Consider the following 19,491-nt stretch of genomic DNA (forward strand, 5'->3'; position numbering starts at 1 on the left):
CCTCTGACATGTATTCCTCTCCCGCGTGATTATTTTGTGATTACATCAACGTTGACTAATGTCGAATATGAACCAGATAACCAGAGAAGTATCTTCTTTCCGATGTCTGATATCACGGGTCAGGCATTTCAGACGGTACCCCAGTGACTGGTAACTTTGGAAAAACGAAAAAACACAGGCCTAAAGAACTGGGTTGATGGGCATGTTAAACATAACACTTTTATTTTTGTGGACTCATACAGAAGAAAGAAGAGAGAGAGGGGGTGGGAAGAAAGACGGGGAAAGGAAGGAGAGAGGGAGAGGACGGGCCGAGGTTCCCTCCAGCCCCTCAGAAGCAGAAGTCACACCCCGACGCTGAAAACTGGAGAACAGCGACCAGAGGCCCCCAGCCTACCGCCCGCTCTCCCGGGACCCTGACAACGCCGGAGAACGGAACAGAGAAAAAAAACCCAGGGCTGATCCAGTGCATGTTTATTGAGTGGATGCGTGGAGGACAACCTGTCACAGACGTTAACTCCCCTCAGAGGTGAAGAAGAGCGCCAGATGGCACTCCCAGTGCGGCTCTGCCCCCCGGGGCAGGCGGGGGCTCCCAAAGCCGCTTCGTGCAAGGTGTTCCGAGGGCTGCAGGTGTCCGTGCGCTCTGGCACTGCACCCTATCATTTCCCATTTTTAGAACAATGCTCCGAAGAACGGTCACAAAAACAGCCTTCCGAGGGGGCGGTTTTCTTCCCGGCCTTGGCTACAGTCCTGTGAAACAACAATAACAAAGAGGTTTTTATTGAAAGTACTGTTTGCATCCCTCCCTAACACCGGGAGGCTGTTTTGTTAACTCTGCACGGGCTGCTGCGAGGGGTCCGCCCTCCCTTCCCCTTGGTAGAGCATCTGTACAAATGCCCGCCTTTGGGAGAGGGGTGGGTTTGGAGAGGATTCTGCCTTTGGATCCACTGGGGTCTTGCCACGTCCCCCCTCCCCGTGCGGTTCCCAGTTCCCATGTGCAGAGGGGGGAAAGGAATCTTGGAGAAGTGCCCTCTGACTGGCCTCGACAAGTCTGAGGCCAGAAGGGGACGATGTGTTCTTGAGAGCTCGCAATGAGCAGACCAGCAGAAGTGGGGAGTCCGGAAGGGGCGAGAGGCACCCCCTTCAGTCCCAGAGAGCAAGAAACTCCTTTCATTGTCCTCTCCAAACGGCCTTGCTCTCTGCTGCCCCGTTTCTGCTTCATAAGCTCGGGCAATGGACTTCAAGGCTCCAGGAGCCGTTCGCCACCCCACCCCGTCTCCCTAACCCTCCTCCCTCTCCGTGCGCAGGGGGGACCCCATCGGGGTCTCCCTTCCAGCCTCACCGTCTGCAGCTTCCTACATAAACATTAGCCGCCAACTACAGCGGCCAGCTGGCCACCCCCAAAAAAAGTCCCCCTTTGCTCTCTAAGTATCGCCTCCCCTCCTCCTCCAACTGACAATGACCTGTGACTAAACCCTACCCAATTTTTAAAAAATATTTTATTTACTCATTTTTAAAGAGAGGGGAAAGAGATGGAGAAAGAGAGGGAGAGAAACATCAGTGTGTGGTTGCCTCTTCACACACCCCGTACTGGGGACCTGGCCTGCAACCCAGGCATGTGCCCTGAGTGGGAATCGAACTGGCGACCCTTTGGTTCACAGGCCCACACTCAATCCACCGAACCACACCAGCCAGGGCTAACCCCTACCCGTCCTTGAAGGCCCTTACAAACACCTCCTTGCTGACCAACCTCACTGAAAATGACCTCCCCGTGCCCTCCCCCACTGCGGCTCTGAGAGCCTGCCATTCCTTGAGTGCCTCTCCTGTGTGGAAAAATCATTCGCATAAGCCCTCTTTCAGAGGTATGTTGAGCGCTTTAGAACAGGGGCCTGTTAGGAACCAGGCGGCACAGCAGGAGGCGGGTGGCGGGTGAGCAGGCAAAGCTTCATGTGTGTTTACGGCCAGCCGCTCCCCATGGCTGGCATCACCGCCTGAGCTCCGCCTCCTCTCAGATCAGCTGCAGCAACAGATTCTCATAGTAGCAGCACCATGAACCCTGCTGAGAACTACGCATTGGGGGGACCTAGGCTGTGCACCCCTTATGAGGACCTGACCCCTGATGACCTGAGGCAGAGCCCAGGCAGTGATGCCAGCGCTGGGGAGTGGCTACAAACAGGGATTATCATGAGCAGAGACCATAGTAAATCCACTGCTTGCAGACTCGTAGCAAAGCCCTGTCAGTGAGTGGCGAGTGACAATTAAGCTGCATCTGGTGGCAGGCTATAAAGCCATCTCTCCTCCCCACACCCACACCCACCCCCACCCCCGCCCGGGTCCATGAAAAAAATGTCTTCCATGACACCCGTCCCTGGTGCCAAAAACAGTTGGGGAACGCTGCTTTAGGGGAGAAAGGTGCCACAGCCTCTTTTAGAGACGTGGAAGGAACTGGGCATCACTAACGTGGAAGCAGCCCTGGCTGGCATAGTTCAGTGGATTGAGCACGGGCTGTGAACCAAAGCATCACAAGTTCGATTCCCAGTCAGGGTACATGCCTACGTTGCAGGCCACGGCCCCCAGCAACCGCACATTGATGTTTCTTTCTCTCTCTCTCTCTCTCTCTCTCTCCCTTCCCTCTCTAAAAATAAATAAATAAAATATTTTTTTAAAAAAGTAACGTGGAAGCTTTGACATTTCACACTGCCTTTTACTGAGTATTTGCTGGGATCTGGGGGCTTAGCTGGGTTCTTACGCATGACCCCCTGAGCCCTCACCCTGAAACTGTAAGATAAGCACCACAATCCCCGCTTTACAGCCGAGGAAACACAGGTTTTAGGAAATTAAATAACTTCCCGAGAGCCTCATGGCTGAAGAGGAACAGACACGGAGTTCACACAATATTGACCGTTATAGCCCACAGTCCATACTCTCAGTATTCGGTGCGTGGTATTCTCGGAGAACACACCAAACAGTTAGGGTGGGCAGGCACCCCCGGGCTCATCGCCCGCCTGAAACAAGCTCAGGGGCAGAACAGGGGGAGGGTGTGAGTCCCCTTCTGTGTTTGGTTTTTCAGGATGGTGGGGGGGTTTGAGCTCCAGGAATATCAGGATACAGACCAAAGGTCTCTTCAGAACATGACATCTAAGCCCCAACCGGCGTGGCTCAGTGCATTGGCCGTGGTCCGGCAAACCAAAAGGTCCCCGGTTCAGTTCCCAGTCAGGGAACCGCACTCATCTCAGATGGACAGCTTGAGACTCGTCCTCACATGGACACACCTCTGTAACCGCCTGCCCGGTCAGATACAGAGCATCTCTAGCACCCCAGCAGGCTCCCTGAGCACCCTCTCGGTCCATGCCGCTGCCCAGTAGAACCGAGATCTGACTCATCCTTCTCACTGTGTCCCGTCCTGCACGTCACCTTAACGAAATCAGGCAGCCGGCAGTCTGGGACCTCGTGCATCCACTGCAGGAATGGGCCACAGTCTATTTCTCCGCTCTTCTGCTGAGGGGACCGGGGGAGTTTCAAGTTCGGAGCCAAGTCCCTCCAACATCCTTATGCACAGGCTTATGTTGGCATAAGCCTCCATCTCCTGGATACACACACACTTGCACAGCCTGGGAGTGGGTTCGCAGGGCTTGTCCGGCGAGCGTGGCTTTAGCGTCAACAGAATTGGCCTCACAGTTGCCCTCAGCGCCTCTGCCACTGGACACCCCCCTCAGCAATGTTCCAGGCACTCCACATCTTCAGTGACACTTGGTACTGTCCCTCTGTGCACTTTAGCCATTCTGGCGGGTGGATGGTAGTGTCTCCTGGCCACTTCCACTTGCATGTTCCTGGTGAGTAAGGATGTCCAGCGCTTTTCCACAGTGCGTTTGGCCATCCGGACAGGCTCTTGGTGCGTGGGAAGTCTTGGGCCCAGTTTTTTAAAAGATTTTATTTATTTACTTATTTATTTTTAGAGAGGGAAGGGAGGGAGATAGAGAGAGAGAGAGAAACATCAATGTGCGGTTGCTGAGGGTCATGGCCTGCAACACAGGTATGTACCCTGACTGGGAATCGAACCTGCGATACTTTGATTTGCAGCCCGCACTCAATCCACTGAGCTATGCCAGCCAGGGCTTGGACCCAGTTTTTATTGGTCCTCTGTCCGGTGGGTCACTCTGGGAATGACTACTTCGTCCGACTCATTTACTGCAGGTATCACCTCTGCGGCTGAGCCTCGCCTCTTCGTGTTTTTAACGGTGCCTTTGACAAAGAGACATTTTCCATTTTGACAAAATCCAATTGTCGATTTTTGTGTGTGTGTGCTTTCGGTGTCCTGTTTTAGAAATTATGGCTCAGCCCCCAAGGTCATGAAGACATTTCATGTTCACTCCTTTTTTTAGCTTTATTTTCTCATTACAGTTTACGTTCAACGTGATCTTGTGCTGGTTTCAGGTGTGCAACGCAGTGCAGCGCAGCGGTGAGACAGCCGTGTGTTCCACAGAGCGTCCCCCAGGGTTCCCAGCCCCCAGCCGGCACCACTCAGAGTCCTGACCGTGTAACTGCCTGTGTTCCCTGCGCTGAACTTCACATCCCCCTGACTGTGCTACTTTCTTCTTTCCCTCTCGCTTTTATGGCAGCTCCCTCTGGAGTCGCAGATAACTGAACTAATTTGTTGCTACTTCGGTGCGGAAAACGCACCCTGCCTGACGCGATGAGGCCCCCACAACAACGACCACCCAGCCTCTTAGCCCAGGGGCACCTTGTGGCTCCGCCTACCCTGACACACACCATTGCCGACTGGCTACACAGCTGAAATCCCACAAGGGAACCCCTAAAGAGTGGGGGGTGGGGTGACATCCTCCACAGAGAGCTGGGAAGCGGCAGGCAGGAGAGAAATCCCCCCTGGCTAGTTTGGTTTGGACTCCCAGGCCCACAGCTCAGCTTTGCAGAAGCTTTGTAGACAGCTTCCTCCCCCATCCCAGCAACTCCTTCTCCTCCTCCTCCTCGTCCTCCTCCTCCCCCTCCTCCTCCCCCACTGTAACAACTTTTCCCAAGCATTTTCTCCGCTCCCTGGACTTTCTCTTTCATCATCATTCATCCAAGCGTTTATCCTCTGCAGGACACCCATCACGCATTTGCCTTCGAAACCTTCTCTTCCCTCCCGTCTCTCCCGCCTGGAAGCAGGCTTTCTCAGCCTCAGCACTCCCGATCATTTGAACCTGCTGTGTGTTGTGGGGCCTGTGCTGTGCCCTGGGGGGGCTGCCCAGCCCTCCCCACTTCTCCCTTCCTTCCTTCCTACCTTTCTTCTCCTGTCAATCAAGAGGCCTGGGGGGAAAGTGAGGGGGTGGCTGGGAGGTGAATCATAGCTTTCCCAAGCTTGAAGGGGCCTTAAATACAATCAACCCCCTCATTTTACAGACGAGGAAATAGATCCAGAGAGGGGGAGGGAGAGGGTATATCAGAGCCATATATGGGGGGGAAGGGCAAGCACCAGGCCAAACAGGAAGTCAAAATTCCAGGGCCTGAGGCAGTTTCCAGGCTCCCCTCTCCCTGCCCACCCTGCACCCCGCCCCGGGAACCTGGGATGGCTTCCCACAGCGTCTTTCGCTCTCCAAGCCATGAGTCCCATTCCAGAAAGAGCTCAGGGTTGCTCAGCTGGAGCAGCAGGCCCAGCTCTCACAAGCCCCCAGCACATGCACGCTGGTGGCCACCCCGGGGAGCCTGTTCCAGGGCCTCCATTGCACAAACATGACCCTCAATTCCAGCAGGGATGTTTCGCGACAACTAATACCGTGACCTCATCTTAGCTCAAACCTACAATCATGCGGGAGAGGACAGCCGTGCCATTTGGCTGCACCGGTCTCCGTGGAGGAGGTGGGGAGCAACAGAAATCCATGGAGGGTGGGAGGGAGCCTGGGACCTCGGCTGGCGGGGCCCTGTCCCCAGGGAGGCAGGTGATGGGCCCCCGGGGGGCTGAGACCCCAGCCAGAATCTCCCAAGTTATGGTGGGTGTTAACCCTGGCTGAGCACTTGCCACTCACGAGGCACTGTTCCAAACGCCGTATAAATTTACACACTCAGTCCACCCTCGCCCATCCTCGGAAGGAGACAGCCGTTCTCCCATGCTGGACGGGCCGATACGGAGCCGGGAGCCCCCGGGTCAGGCAGCAGGGTGCTTTCCCGGGAGCACCTTTGCTGGGGCCACAGCCAGCACAAAGCCCCCCACCCTTTGCTTCTTATCAACCCCAGGCTCACCCCGACGCTACCAGCAGACACACACGGCGACCCCTTGTGTGCAAAGGCCACATTACGAACGCACGTGAGGCCCTGGGTGGCCTTCAAGGTTTCAGTGGGAGGTGACGGGTTTATTTTAACCTTTACTTTAAGTTATGAACTTGCTGTGTTTGTTAGAAAAAAAAAATGCCAGGTTTCCTTTATGGAAGTCACATGAAGGTTTCTTTTTCATTCGATGGAAGGTTTTTAGAATAAATTCACGCACAGAGAACTATTCAGTGAAGAGTATGGGGGTGTGGCAGAAAGAGCGATGATGGCACTGGGGTGACTCAGGCCACGGGCAGCCCTGCTCTGGGCTCGTCTCGTCTCAAAGACCCTTCCGGGGCACCTTTCTGGCCAAGTCGCCCCTCAGTCCTCTCATCCCCACCGGCCACTCTCACGGCGTCCTTCTCAGTGGAACCCTGCGGACTCGAAGGTCGCAGTCAAGCAGCCCCACGGCCCCCTCCCGCCCCTGTACACCCGTGCGTCGCTCGCTCTCGAGGTCTCTGCGTTCTGCTGGCGAACGAGAAGCAAGGCGGACCGAGGCCCCGAGATCCGCGGCTAGAGGCCACGTGCGAAGAAAGGAATGAGGAAACCCCACCCCGTTCCTTGGACACTGTCCTGGGCCAGCTGCCCCCGGCTGGCCTCACAGGGCCCCGGCTAGGGGAGCGTCAGCCCGGGATCCTCTGCAGAGGGTGCATCCTGGACGCTGACCTGCAACCCGGACTCGGCCCAGCCCATGCGCTCAAAGACCCAACACTCTCCCCCTCCTGCTGGGGACTCAGCGGCCTCCCGGACCCAGGACCCCCGTCCTAGGGGGAGTCCTGTGGGTTCCAGGGCCCCCTCCACCCACCCAGCCTCAGAAGAACCCTGGTGGCCCATGAGGGAAAGTCCTTTCTTGCAAAGAGAAACATTTTAAAAGTCACGCTCATCAATGAGATGGGGCAGACTTGCTCCGAGGCCCAGGGACAGAACAAACAATCGCTGGGGTTCGAAGGGGCCACCAAACCCCACCAACCCCAGTGATTTGCAGAGGAAGACACGGGAGTCAAAGGCCATCTGCCTGGCCATTGTGTTCTGGCAGGCACCGCCTTCCCCGCAGCTGGCCCGGCGCCCGCGAGGAAGCCCGGGCCTCGTTCGCGACATTGTTCTCTCTCAGAAGAGGATCTCGAAAGCAGAAGGAAATTAGAAGCCACCACACAATGACTATCAGATTCTCCTTTCTCCTGCCGCGGCCGCCAGGAGATTACGCTGACCGTGTGCCCCACCCCGCAGCTGCTGGGCCTCCAGGATGTCCATTCGAGCCGCGGGGCAGGGCTGGTCCCGGAGGTCACGCTTGTTTCCCGTGGACTCCCAGTGTCCATTTCCTCCGTCCAGCTATTCACGGAGGGGGCAGAGACACACCTGAGGCCTCCTTCCCACAAGGCACAGCACGGGCCAGCTCCAGGCACTCTGTCGGCACCTGATTCCATCAGGGCCCTTGGCCAAAGGCTTCCCTCGCTGACGGCCCACAGACACCGCTGAGGTGCAGGCCACCAGCCAATGGCCAGGACTGATCAGACGGGGGCAGCTTTTTTGATAGGAGCACGTGACCCTTCTCCTCGCTTCTTACCCATATCAGCCTCCCACAGGGACCCCCTCGGACAAGCACAAAGCCCTCCACAGGTCAAAGCCCTGCCCCACGTGCCGGGGGAAGCATGTGACCCAGGAGAAGGGGTGTCCCCTTCAGAATGCACACCTGCAAGGAGGCACAAGATCTGGGGGGACATGAAGAGCTTTGAGGAGAGACACACAGAGAGTCCGTGGCTGGCAAGGACCTTTTCTCAAAAATGCACTTTTTTTTTTCTGTCAGGGCTATTATTCATTTTAACATAATGTTGTGTTTTCTGCCTCCTACGTAAGTAGACACCAGTTTCAAACGTGGAGCATCGAGCTCATGCATCTAGTCACACTTCTGTTTGCTTTTCACTGCATCCATAGCTACCATCTGGATAAATAGTGGAGAGAGGTTTGGCTCCCGGTCCTACTCGCTGGGCCCTACGCCATCGTTGCCCAAAACAAAGGAGAAGAGATGCCAGCAGCGAGGGACCAGGGCTGAGGATGAAGGAGTGCACTGTTCTGTCTCAGGGGGTTACAGAGCAGGGTCACACTCCCCAGAGAAGGGTGGGGGGCGGGGCACGGAGGCATTGCCATAACTCCCTGTGAGGAGCCGGCACATTTTATAACTGTGGGCAGAGAAAGGAGGAGCTGCACTGCCGCACACAACTCGAGCCTCTCTCTGCAGATGACACCCGTGGACGCCAGCCCGGACGTGGCGGGCCTGGACGTGGCGCCTAGGTCTTCTCTGCCCAGTTCAGCCAGGGCTCTCCCCCTCTGCCCTGATGCCCACGGGCTGCAGGATGGGGCGGCTCCATGCTATCTGCTCAGTGACCTGCACCCTCTATAGAGCACCATGCACTAGCCACGCCCCTGCCCATGCTCTGGGCGGCTGCATCTATCTAAACAAGAGAACCCAAGGATCGGCCCCGGCTGGTGTGGTTCAGTGAACTGAGTATCAGCCTTTGAACCAAAAGGTCACGGGCTTGATCCCAGGTCAGGGCACATGCCTGGGTTGCGTGCAAGAGGCAACTGGCCCATGTGTCTTTCCTTCTCCCTCCCTCTCCCTCTCTCTAAAAGTAAAAAAGAAAGAAAGAAAGAAAGAAAGAAAGAAAGAAAGAAAGAGAGAGAGGGAGAGAGGGAGGGAGGGAGGGAGGGAGGGAGGGAGAGAGAGAGAGAGAGAGAGAGAAAGAAAGAAAAGAAAGGAAGGAAGGAAGGAAGGAAGGAAGGAAGGAAGGAAGGAAGAAAGAAAGGAAGAAAGAAAGAAAGAGAGAAAACCCAAGGAGCTTCCCAGGGTGCAACCACACAAATGTGACCGCATATTTTCGTCTGTGCTATCAGAATGTAAAAACAAAGGTTAATGGAACGGTCAAGGTCATTCAATCTCCAGAGGAGCCCACTGCCACACAAAGGGAAGTGACAGGGCTCTTCAGCCCTGCTGGGCGTCTCCCACCCCCTCCCACCTCCGAAGGCAGCTGAATGTCCTCAGAGCTGCCTCCTGCCTGCGCCAGGGGTGGCCTCGCCTCTCCAGCACTGGATACCAGCCCGGTTTTGTTTGGGACTGGGAACCTACTGGCCCGTCCTGCTGCAGAACCTCTGTGCCCTCTCTCTCCTGCTGGCTTCTTCGGCTCAGCCTATCCACCAGCATCTTCGAGTCTGCCGCCAACTGAAGATTCAGACCCTTGCACCTGCCTCCTGCGCCCCAACACTGTCCCTTCTCTCCTCTTCCCTTCCACACCCGACTTCCCGGTAATCCACCTTCCTGGCGCAATAAATCCCCAGCCCCAGGCAGTGTGCAGCCCAGGCAGCCACTCCCTCCGGGGAGCCGACCTCCCAAGAGCCACGGAGAGTCTGTAAGCATCAAACCCCGCAGCCACTTCCCGAGAGCCATCCCATCCGACCTCCCTGCATCCATGAACCCAACAGAGAAAGCCACCTCCTTGCGAAAGGGGCCCGGGCCGAGCCGCTGTTCGTTGCTTCCTCAGAGCCGTTCCCCTGCTCCTCAGCTGGTAGAACCGCAACTTCGTTCAAAGACAGGAAAGAGATTCTTCTATGTCAGCACGATGGGCACACACCCCGGTCCAAGGGCAAGCCTGTGTCCTCTCTGACCAGTAGAACACAGGGGAAGACTGGGTGGGACCTTCTGGGGACCACCCCTCCACCATCACCCCAACCCCCCACCAACAAGAGGGAGACGAGTGACGAGAGCATGCGCCCCGCACTGCTCCTCGCTTCCTGTCCTTGAACTCGGTCACGCAGGGATGTGATGCATGGAGCTGCGTCGGGAAGGCTGGGAGGACTGACCTCAGACACGGTGACTGGAACTCTGCACATCCCTACTGTGAGGAAAGTACCGGTAGTTCTCTTCTCAGCATCCCCACTGGACAGGTGTGTTGCTACCTGCAGCCAGAAGCATCCCCAACTGATGCTTCTCTCGGTGCATCCTCCTCTCGGTGACCGACACTGCCCTCCTGTCCCTCATCCTCCAGTCTCCTTGCCAGCCCCTCTGCCCGTCCAGTGAACACCTGCGTTCTGCGGGCCCTCTGCTCAGGCCCTCATCGTCGATGAGGTGCATGCCTGTTTGGGCAGCCAGCACACACCTGGGGGCACCTGTGACGGGCCAGGCTGCCCTTGCAGAGTTGAAACCCCAGTGGGGGGACAGAAAATAAACAAGGTAACACATAGGAAATGTCAGGCTGAGACCAGTGTGTGCTCTGGGTGAAATGCTTGGCTACAGAGGATGTTGAGAAGAAGGGGGACCCCTGCTTAGGTCGTGGGCAGGCAATGACCGGAGAGGGAACTCTGGGACTGGAGGCTGAGGGTGAGAAGGAACCAACCGTGCAAAGGTGAGGCAGAGCGTTCCAGCCGCTGGTGCGGCTCAGGTGGGAACGGCGGTGAGCCGTGGGAGGCTTGAGGGAGGAAACCCTTGACGCGCCGTGGGGACCACAAGGAAGCCAGTGAGGCTGAAGGGAAGGAAGTGATGGGGAGGAGGAAGCCAGGCGAAGCTGAGATCCACTGCAGAACCTTGGTTTTTTGGCGTGTTTTTTTTAAGGTTGTATTAATTTATTTTTAGAGATTTTTAGAGAGAAGGGAAGGGAAGGAGAAAGAGAGGGAAACATTAATTGGTTGCCTCTCGCATGCTCCCAATGGGGGACCCAACCCGCAACCCAGGCCTGCGCCCTGACTGGGAGTCAAACCGGGGGCCCTTCAGTTTATGAAACGACACCCAACCCATGAGCCACACAGGTTGGGGTGGGGGTGGGGGGGGCCCAAAGTAGAACCTTATAAGCCAGGGGACGGTGGTATAGTTGGAAGTCATTAGGTAAAAGGATGAACCATCAGATCTGTGTTCCTCGACGACGCCTGGGGCTGGAACTTGGAGCCAGGCTGGAAGAGGGGAGGCAGTGGGGACCGGGCCACCCACGCCAGAGAGGGACCGGGGTGGCCCAACCTAGGAAGGCAGCAGTGCAGGTGGCGAGAGGGGATGCATCTCTGAGGGAGAAATGGTGGGACCTGCTGAGGAGTGGGCTGCAAGGGGTGAGGAGGAGCGGGGAGGCCTCAGGGAGGAAGCTCTGATTTTCTCGCTTGAACATGAGCACGGGTAGTGGTACCGAGGACCAAGAGGGGGGCGCAAGTTTGGGAGTGAGGGGCCAGATCACTGTTGGAGCTCCGTTCTGGAAATACTGTGTCGGACATGCCTGAGGGACACCCAAGCGGAGAGAGCAAGGGTCAGGGAAGCGGTGGGGGCTGGGGCTCAGGGAGCTGGGAGTGGGCCCAGACAAGGCCGGTAACGCCCTGGGAACAGAGGGGATGGACCATGCAGGGCACCCCGCGAGGGGCAGGAGCACGGCCAGGAGACCGTGCCAGTTAGAAAGAGTGTTCATTGTTCACTCCCCCTCTCTGCTCCTCATGGGATTAGAGGGTTGCCCGCTGTCAGTCCTAAACCCAAAGTATCTCCTAAAACTGCCGTCACTCTCCATTCCCACCACCGGGGCCCTTCCACCCTTCGCCTTGTCCCCCTGGAGGTACCCACGGGTCTCCCGTTGCCCCGGCTCAGCCAGAGCCAAACCAAGACCAAGGAACGCGGGAGGCAACCTCAGAGAAGCAGCTGGTGCAGCCACCCTGACCTGAGCTGGAGAGGGCTGCACAACAGAGCGAGAACCAGGTGCCCACACTGGTAACCATGGCAACAGGGGAGGCTACAGGAAGCCGCCTGTGCAGCACCCTGCTTCGAGGGGCGTGGCTTCCTTCGCCTGGTTTATTCCTGCGGGGCCCGTGTGGTTTCAGACTTCAAGGTACCACCCAACACCTGGCGAGCCAGGGGGGCACTCTCTGAAACAGATCATAGCAACGATACCAAAGAGAGACATGGCCAGCGTTTACTGAGCACTCGCAGGGTGCCAGGCGCTGTGCCAAGCACTTGGAACGCATTCGCCAGCGGAGGAAAACCCCCCTGGGGCGTAGCTACGGATACAACAGACGAGGGCGCTGAGGTTCAGGGAGGCTGCAGAGCCAGCTGTTCACAGCGAGGGCTTTGCGGCCGGATGGACGTGGGTTTGTCCCAGCCCCGCTGCTACAGCTGCTACAGGACGGGCTTGGTGGCCTCGCCCAGCCTCATCTGTAAAATGGGATTCAATGCGATAGTTCACGTGAACGCATTTAGCTAGGCCTGTCACAAGGGAAGTGCTCAGCACTGAGCACTGTCACGCTGCCATCAAGGCTGTGCTGGAAAAACAAAGTCAGCCCTGACGGGAGGGCGTGGCCCCCTGGGTTGGGCGTGGCCCCCTGGGTTGGGCGTGGCCCCCTGGGTTGGGCGTTGCCCCTCCAAGCCATTCCCGTCAGGGCGCAGGCCTGGGCTTCAGCCTGGCCCTCAGTGGGGCGCCTGCAAGAGGCAACGAACGGGATTGGGATTGACGTTTCTCTTCACACAGGGATGTTTCTCTCCCTCTCTTTTTCCCTCCCTTCCTCTCTGTCTAAAAACAAGTAAATGAAATATTTTTTTTAATAAAAACAAAAGTCAGTTCCTGTCATTTCCCTGTAAGAAAGCTTCTGGTGTCTCCCAACTGTTGGAAATGGGACTCAAATGTTGGAAACATTTCAGTTTCAGGTGACAGCTAATGAGCTTAGTAATCAATGTGTGTAACAAGGGATTGTTTCGGGAACTGAAGGCAGGACCTACCCTGACTCCAGGAGACCGTCAGCAGTCCCACCTTTGTGCCTCAGGAGGACTGCAGGCAATGAAGATGGTAACTGATCCATTGTGCTCCAGGGTGAGACACCCACGCCCAGCACACAGATAGAGACCACCACCCAGGACATAGATGAGAGACCACCGCCCAGCACACACACACGGAAGAACGCTGCAGGTTTTATCTGATGAACATCTTCCCTGAATTCCAATCCCCTTACCTACACTTTTCTCTTTATAAAAAGGGTCGGTTGAAAATGGAATTTAAGACAGTTTGCTAGGGTACAGTTTCAGCTCCCACCCCACCCCCAAGAACAAGGGCACCCTGGTCCCATGGGTGGCCCCACCCACGCCCACGCCACCCCTAGCCACCCAGTGCCACTCACTTCCTGAACAGACCCTGAGTCCTGACACCTCCCGAGCCTCTGCGCTTGCTGTCCCTGTGCCCAGAACAGGCAGGGGATGGGAAGCTGTCGGTGGGGAGGCCCAAGGGCCACGGGCCGCAGGCCTGTGGGACTTTACTGACTGGGACATCTGTCTCTCTGTTTGCACTCTAGGGGCCCAGAGCAGCAGCAGACGCTCAGCGGATGCTAAGTGAACTACAGTCAAACACTCACTGCGTCTTTCGAAAGCGGTCATGGGGAGGGTTGGTGCAGAGCCCAGTTCAAGATCCCAGGAAGAGCCAACATCCCGCCAGGGCCCGGTGGTATCACCTCCATGCGCCAAGGGCAGGTCTCAACGCATCTCTTCTCCACCAAAACTTCACAACAGTCGTGGGGGCAAGACTTCAGTCGAAAGAAAACCAGTGACGAGTGCGTTTGAGGAACACAAGCCCAGGGCCAAAGGCCGCATCAGAGAAAAGGTTGTGTGTCCCCCTCCCACCTGCCTGTTGTTTCTCGCAGAGCCCCCGCCAGCCCCAGGCGCTCACCGTGGGCCATCCCAGGTCCTGCCCAGCCAGCCACGGGGCCGGACAGCGGCTGGATGGGAGTGGTTGCCTCTTCACGATTCCCTGGGAGACCAAAAGCCTTTAGTCTCAAAAAAAAATTAATCTCCTATGACAGGTTCATAGCAATATATTCTCTCTCTTTTTTTAAGATTTTATTTATTTACTTATTAGAGAGGGAAAGGGAGGGAGAAAGACAGGGAGAGAAACATCGATCAGTTGCCTCTCGAGTACACCCTGACCGGGGACTGAAGCCACACCCTAGACGTGTGCCCTGGACAGGAATTGAACCAGTGAGCTTTCTGTCTGCTGGACAGCACCCAACCTACAGAGCGACGCTGGCCGGGGCTGTAATACATTCTTTTTTATTATTGTCGTTGTTGTTCTTTTTTAGTTGTCCCAGTTTTCCCCCCACTGCTCTCTCCTGCCCTGCTCACCCCCACAGTCAGTCCCCACCCTGTTGTCAACGTCCATGGGTCATTTATACATGTTCCTTAACTGGACCCTTTGCTTTCTTTCTGCCCCCCCCCCCCCCGCCACCACCCCTGTCACTGTCAGCCTCTTCCCTGTTTCCATGCCTCTGGGTCTATTTTGCTCATTTGTTTGTTGTGCTCCTTAGGTTTCTAGAGGCCTGTGGGCAGATCACCAGCCCCACTCCAAACACAGAAATAACAGTGACAGACAACTGAGTACTTGACTGAGTAACTGACTGAGTACTTCTCACAGGTCCAGCATTTCACCTTTATAATCTCACCTTGTCCTCACCACAACACTGTGATGTAGTGGCCTTAGTGTCCTCATTTCTAGCAAGGGGAAAAGTGAGGCCAGGGAAGAACATTTCATAAATGGGGGAGCCAGAACGGATGCCGGCAGCCCCACTCTGGTGCCTGATGACCACTGTCATCCCTGATGCCCTTGGTCTCGGGGAAACCATTCCACTCCACTCCGTTTGGGTTGAGGAAGTTGAACGAATGATAAGAAGGAGAAGAATTAGCCCTAATTTGTTGAATACTTAATGTGTGAGAGGCACACAACTCAGAAGTGAGGGAACAGAGCTTGAAAACAACCCCAGAGACCCAGCCAGTCAACGGCTGAGCCAGGATTTGATGCTGGACTTGAACTTGGCACGGCACCACTGCCTTCTAAGAAGGTTACAGTGTGGTGTCCCTAGGAGCTGAGAAAGCTCTTGCGGTTTGGGGGCTCTGTTCACCCAGAGGAGAGGGAGACATGAGGAGACTCCGGAGGGAGGAGGTGTGGCCTGAGTCCTAGGTCTGGCCGGAGGGGCTCTGCTCCGGGGACGCGTCTCAGTGAATGGGCCGCGTCTATGCGTGCTCATTGTGTGCACAGCCAGCAACTCCTAGTCAATTCTGAAGCTGCCACAGACGTCTGAAAGAACACCACCTTCAATCCCAGCCACCTCAGAACAACTGAGGACAGAGACAGTATCAAAACCCGAACCATTTAGATAACAACACGAGATATGAACAAGAGGCTGAAACCCAGACAGCCCGGAGACGAAGGTGAAGGACCTGGGATGTTTCGTGGTGAAGGCGGAACCCCTGACCCTCACTCCAGCAACATTCTCCCAGGATGCCCTCCTCGGGACCCCGCCTTCAGCCAAACTCGGAGCAAAATGAGGGGTAAAGAGACACCTAGGCTTTCAGGGTCTGCGGAGACAGATCTGCCAGGACAATGGGGAGACCCACAGAGGAGCTCAGGAGGACCCTTGTGGAGGAGACGAGAAGAGAGAGAAGCGGAGGGGTGGGGAGGGGTGGGGGAAGAAACTGAGGGGCCCTGACAAGCGACCTTCCCAAGCTCATTTTAGGATGGAGAGCAAATTAAAATCCCAGGCTGCACTGTAGACCGGTTCTTTTATTTATTTATTTATTTATTTATTTTTGGAGAAGGGAAGGGAGGGAGAGAAACATCATTGTGTGGTTGCCTCTCCTGCACCTCCTACTGGGGACCTGGCCTACAACCCGGGCATGTGCCCTGACTGGAAATCGAACCAGCAACCCTTTGACTCACAGGCCAGCACTCAACCACGGAGCCTCACCAGCCAGAGTCCGGTTCTTAAAAGGATTCACACCCTGGCCACCCGGTTCTCTGCTGAAGTCTTGGATTTTCATTTAATAAGGAAGTACATCTGCTAGGTCTACCAGAAGGCCCTAGACCGCCTGAAACCTATATGGAACACTTACTATGTGAGCCCCCTTCAAGGGGTTTCCTGACCCACTGAAGGGAAACGAGAGTCTCACGGACCTTAAAGGTCTGGGCCAGGGGTTGGCCCAGTGCTACTGCGCAGCCTTAGCTTCTGTTTTGCTAGAGCCACCACCTGCTCTTTCCCTCCACTATCTCCCACGCTCACCTCCTCACGGTACCCGGGCTGCTGATCACACCTACACCCACCTGGGTTGGCCCAGGCTAACCCAGCCATCAGCTATAAAACTGAACACACTGTACCCGGTGCTGCGGCCAAGTGCAACGGGATGGGCTGCCTGGGCAGCCATGGTGTGCCCCACTCTTCCCAGTCAGGCTTGGGCCCCACTTGTGTTTCTGGCTCCCTAAGGAGAATCTTTGCTGTCTGATCCTCAAAGATCCTGGCCCTGAGGTTGGTCCCTGTTACGGTCTGAATTGTGCCCATGAATTCATATGTTCAAACTCTAACTGCCATCACTTCAGAATGAGGCTGTACTTCAAGGTAGGGTCTTTAAAGAGGTGATTAAGTTACAGTGAGTTCCTTAGGGTGCTCTAATCCAGTATGGCTGGTGTCATAAGAGGAGGAAAGTCAGACACTAGGATGCAGGAACACAGAGGGGGACCACAAGAGGACACAGTAAGAAGGCGGACGTCTGCAAGCCAAGGACAAAGGCCTCAGAAGAATCCAGACCTACCTGGCTGGCATAGCTCAGTGGATTGAGCGTGGGCTTCGAACCAAAGCATCGCAGGTTCGATTCCTAGTCAGGGCACATGCCTGGGTTGCAGGCCACGACCCCCAGCAACCGCACATTGATGTTTCTCTCTCTCCCTCTCTCTCTCTCTCTCTCTCTCTCTCTCTCTCTCTTTCTCCCTCCCTTCCCTCTCTAAAAATAAATAAATCAAATCTTTAAAAAAAAAAGAATCCAGACCTGCCCATGCCTTAATGTGGGACTTCCAGCCTCCAGAACCATAGGGAAATAATGTTCTGTTGTTGAAGCTACCCAGTCTGTGGTATTTTGTTACAGTAGTCCTAGCAAGCCCTGGCTGGTGTGGCTCAGTGGATTGAGTACCCACCTCTGAACCAAGAGGTCGCCAGATCGATTCCCAGTCAGGGCACATGCCTGGGTTGAGGGCTAGGTGCCCAGTTGGGGGCGAGCAAGAGAACCAATCCATGCATCTCTCACACACTGATGTTTCTCTCCCTCCCTTTCCCTCTCTCTAGAAGTAAATAAATAGTAGTCCTAGCAAATTAGTATAGACATCACTGCTAGCCTTGGCCAGTTTCTGTCAAGAATAATCATAAGAGTTAACCTTTACTATGTGCCAGGGACTGGGCTAAGCAGTTTACATGCTCATATCATTCAATTCTCCTGACAACACAGGGAAGATTATCTATCGCCCCCCATTCTATGAATAGGAAAACGGAGGCTCAGGGAGGTCAACGACCTGCCCAAGGTCACCCCGCTGACAAATGAGACAGGATTTCAACCCAGGAAGGCCAGCCCCCGAGCCAGTGCCCCCCCAGTCATCACACCACACTAACAGGGATGCTCGGACCCCGATCCCAGGAAGGCCCCTGCAATAGACTGAATGTTTGCACCACCCCACTTCCTGCCTCCAAAATGACGAGAAACAAAGTGCTGCTGTTGGTAAGCCACCCAGGCCATGGCATTGCTACAGCGGCCCGGACAGACGAAGACGGCCCCCTAGGCCAGGCCTAGGAGGAGCCTGATGCAGACCCGGGACAGCTGCGAAGCATGGCTCCAGCTGCCACGGAGGCGGGCCGCCCCCAGGGGTGCCGTGTCAAGGCCTGCGGCTCCCATTCCTCCTCGTCTGAAGGCCTATGGAGCCGTCAGTCCATTCCTCTCCCCTCTCAGGGACGCCCCTGCCACTTTGCCCCTTGGCAGCTGCAGCCAGTGACTAGGTGAGTCCTTAATGGGCCACCTCCAGGTCCTCTCCATGTTGCCCCTGTCACTGAGTGCTCTGGCTACCAATTCCCCTTAGAAAGGGCTTAGGTCATCAGCGACAGAGATGACAGCCACCTACCAAGAATAAGAGTAGCACATGGCTCCCTCACCCCGCATGCCAGAAGGTCGGAGCAATGGCCTGAGATACTGTCCCCCTCGGCCTCCTCACCGGAGAGGCCACTCGGAGCCGCAGGAAGAGCAGGGGTGGTTCGGAGACAAGAGCCTGATGTCAGCTGCAGGGAACAGCCCCTGCAGGCCCCCGGCAGATGAAGGCCAAGTCCACCCTGCAGTAGCCAGGCATCGAGCTCCGTGAGCCCTGGGGCACCTGGAGGAGGACAGGGACTCACTGTACTCTCTGCATAGCCTAGTCACTTCCCGGCATGGCCGCACCTGCCTGGGGCAGAGGCTCCGAGAGGGCGTGAGCCGGCTGTGTTTCCTCCAGTGCTCCAAGCACAGCGTGTCTCTCAAGGCGTGGTACCTGATCCACCTGCCCCAGACTCACCTGGGGGCCTTTACTAAGTACAAATTCCTAGTTCCCACTCTGGATCTAGTGAATCTGACTCTCCAGGGTGGGGCCCAGGAGTCCGCATCTGCCGAGCCCCCCCCACCCCGATGACATTGAGGTTCACTGACCTTCCGGCTCCTTTATATAACCACGGCCCGTCCCATTAAGGAAGTTGTCCAGGCCCTGATGTGGAACGCTGCTGGGGAACCAGCCATCTGGTGGGGACCGAGGGGTTTCCTGGGACATGGGACTTCCAGTGGTCAAACCAGGACAGTCCAGGACAAACTGGGATGCCTGTTATCCAAGCCCCAAGGCTCACAGGGGAGAGAGATGATCTCCAAAGTGGTCCTACTGGGTGTTGAAACGGTGTTGGAATGCACCGCAAATGTACTCAGAGCTGAAGTAGGCGTGGGTGATGTTCTGGGATTTCACAACCCTTCAAAGGAAAAAATGAAGTCAGACCACAAGGAACTGACTCAGGGGCTCTGGAAAAAAGTCCATCTTCCCCACTTATCCCCACCTCCCGCCACCCCAAGCCTCCTAGGGCCACCCACCCTGTGCCTGCCCTGAGCTGACTGCTCCCCTCAGGACCAGTGGGGTCACTCCAGGGCAGAAGGAGAGCATGAAAATCATGGTCAGACCAGAAAGGCTCCCGGAGATCAAACAGGCCCGGTTCCTCGATGCTCAGCTGCGAAAACTAGGTCCCAAAGGGCCCGGGGATGGAAAGGGTCACACGGCTAGCCAGCCAAAAGGAGACTCCAGCTCTCCTGACCTCCGTTCAACACAAGCCCTTCCACTGGGCAAAAATGCCAAGAGCAGAGCGAGAAACCAGAAATATTCC

At 56.0% G+C, this 19,491-nt stretch overlaps 1 long non-coding RNA gene across 1 annotated transcript; it reads right to left on the minus strand.

The window, feature by feature from the left end:
• Window positions 1-454: 454 nt before the first annotated feature.
• LOC118501385 lies at window positions 455-19,137 on the minus strand. The gene is made up of 2 exons (XR_004904027.1): window positions 18,779-19,137; window positions 455-747 (listed from the first exon to the last, which is right to left on the minus strand). It is a non-coding gene; the product is annotated as an uncharacterized LOC118501385 (long non-coding RNA).
• Between the last annotated feature and the right edge of the window lie 354 nt (window positions 19,138-19,491).

The sequence above is a fragment of the Phyllostomus discolor genome, chromosome 6 (assembly GCF_004126475.2).
Source record: "Phyllostomus discolor isolate MPI-MPIP mPhyDis1 chromosome 6, mPhyDis1.pri.v3, whole genome shotgun sequence".
NCBI lineage: Eukaryota > Metazoa > Chordata > Mammalia > Chiroptera > Phyllostomidae > Phyllostomus > Phyllostomus discolor.